The sequence below is a fragment of the Rhamphochromis sp. 'chilingali' genome (genome assembly GCF_963969265.1).
Source record: "Rhamphochromis sp. 'chilingali' genome assembly, chromosome: 12".
In the NCBI taxonomy this organism is placed as follows: Eukaryota; Metazoa; Chordata; class Actinopteri; order Cichliformes; family Cichlidae; genus Rhamphochromis; species Rhamphochromis sp. 'chilingali'.
Window position 1 is genome coordinate 1,510,001 of NC_137939.1, and position 2,905 is coordinate 1,512,905.

The window sequence follows — 2,905 nt, forward strand, 5'->3', positions numbered from 1 at the left end:
CTCACTCACACACACACACACAGAAAATAGCAGAGCACTCCTGCAAGGACGGAGCCATTAGTGTATCTGTGGGGAGTTTGTTTGTTTCTAATGGAGAGGGGAGTCAAGTCACTCAAGAGAGAAAACCAAGTGGACGGCAGTTTTTTCCTCACTTTTCTCACTCACTGCATCTGCTGCCCGTCAAATAATCACTGCGGCACTCCTACCTCCTGCTCTTCTTTTCAAGCTAGCGACATTTTTGTTTTTCACCTTTGTGATTCTCATAAAATATAATCAAAAAGACAAAAAATTGAAATGGATTCACCCACCAGCTCCTTCCTCGTCCTCCGCTGCGGTTATAAATCTATTAAAGAAAACCCATAAATGAGTCACTGTTGCACTGAGTGTCGGTCTCTATCATTAGAAGTAAAGACAGGCACTGCGATTCATTTTGAGTCGGTCCTACGTACACGGCTCTACAGACCCACTGAATATTTGTGTGCAGCTGAAAGCAGTCTCCATCCAAACCACTTGAAGCCCTGAGGACCGTGTAAACATCTGGCTTTGCTGCTTTTAAGGGTCAGGAACGTGGCTCCTGAACAAATCTGACAAATCAAAGGGCAGAAATTAATTTTAACAAGCTTTGACCTGACCACACTCAACGGGACAAAAAAAACTAAAAAAGGGGGCTTTTTTGCGTATCGATGTACATTTGTGTTGCCTTACCATCTGTCCTCTTGTTGTGGTGCAGTAGGCAGAGTATGGCTTCCAAAAATAAAACGCCTGCTCACTTTCCTCCTTCGTACCAAAGCTGCTTTGAAGTCTGTCAGTTTGTTTTGTGTCTCTGACTGAGAGCAGAGTCGCATTAAGATGGAGATACTGGCCTGTGTGTGCACTTACAACAACAGTCTCGCTCAGACTCGCTGACTCTCATTTCAAGCGTCTGAGTGGGCCGTTATGAAAGGTGCCTCGGCCAGCTCTTCAGAGCAGGAGCGTGTTCACGAGTGTGTCGAGAAGAGGCAGGTGGATCCGCACGCACTCAGTGTAAACCAAATCAGTGTAACTCATCTGCAGCCCTGGGGAGCAGCCAGCCCTGACAGGGATATTTGCATCCCTAATTCCCTTAACGCTACTGCCTCTACGTCCCCCCCACACGCCAGCTGGGACCACCGAGGCCAGGGCAGAGGCAGGACAGGAAGTCACACACACGCGCACACTCACACGATAACACAGACCGTATCCAATCAATTTGACGCCAATGTTAAACAAAGCTCCCATTTAAGGTAATTAAAATCGCCCAATTAAAGCCTGCAGTTGTGTGTTTGTGTCTGTGTGTGTGCGCGCGCACGTGAGCCTTTCAGACTTTTTTGTTTGCATGTGTTCAGGCTTCTTTGTTCCTGCTAAACCTTTTGTATGACCGCATTACCTAAAACGAACATTTTGAGGATAAAAAGTGTCTTCTTACAGCTCGGATTTCCTCACAGCTTTCACACGAGTGCTCCCACATAACAAAGCCGGACTATTTTTGTGATTAAACATTCCCAGTGTGTCGGTGTGTGTATGTGAATGTGAGCCGCAAAGGTTTGCATCTCAATGACTCCACATTGAGCTGCCCGTCCCCAGGGCCCTTCCAATCAATTGTCTATGTGGCCGTCCTGTATAGGAAAAAGCAAAATCAATCCAGCTTCATAAATCTGCTCTGACGTTTTCCTCACTGTGTCTCAGTGTGTTTGCACGTGACGAGACGCAACGTACAAATGTACGTGTTCATTCAGCAGCTGTTGTTGAGAGTGGCAGTTAATAATTAGCCCCCCCTCACTCATTAGCATGACCTCTCCACCCCGTCACCTCCTCACTAACCAGCTGGACTGATTCCTAGGAGTGCCTGCTGTCTGTGTGTACGTGTGTGGCTATTTTCAGCAGCTAGGCCCCGTTTGCTGTAAATTTTAATGCAACAGTCCAGCTGAAAAAGAAGCTACTACTACAGTAATATAAGCAACTTTAAATATATTGCAACAAAATGTATATGTAAACATGAACACGTGAAGCGTAGATATCACGTATTTGCTCGGCCAGAACGACTCTGTGACAGTGATGGATGTACTGATCTGATGTTATCCCTCATGTGCTGTGCGTGCTTAGGAGCCAGCTGGTCAGTTCTAATGGTCTATTGAACTGAACCTCGGGGTGAACTGAGTGCCCCATATCTGCCACCATAACACTTTTATTACCTTCTCCTCATTCGACACAAAAACATGTCAGGGAGTCGGAGAGAGCAGGGGTCAAAGCCAGTGAGGCGTCTTTGTTTCTGGCTACATGGAGTAAAAGTGGAAGCAGTTTGACACATTTGAGTAAAATTAGGTTCAATTAATTAGTAGTAAATTCCTAAGCATAAATACTGGATATCTGCATTGATTTATTAAGAATTTTCATCCAGTTTTATCTGCAATCACACTCACACATAAACACATACGGTACATGTACACATGTGTGAAACAGCAGTGTAGCTACACCACTCAGCATGACGCCACGTGGCGTAATCTCAGTAGATTATAGCATATTAGGAAGGGGTGAGACAAATGTCAGTATGTCCCTTGATGGGATGAATTGTAAAAGGCTTTTGATTTATTCTGGCAGTGACAAAGTAGAGGGCAAGGAGGCACTATGAAATAAGCAAACACCAGGGCACTGTGTTAGAGCTGTGTGGGTTTAAAGGCCTCCTGTTGTTTCGTCTGTCTGCATCATATTTAATTTATTTTGCTCCACTACCATCTGGGGAAAAATAAACCTGCTTACTCTGCATTCTCTTATCTGGGAGTCCTTCTAGTTTCACCATTTAAGTCCATAGTTGTAGAGTTTTTTCTGGCTTTGTTTTCATTATTGCATGCAATCCTAGATATTGCCACTGGGTGGATGAATTGAACAT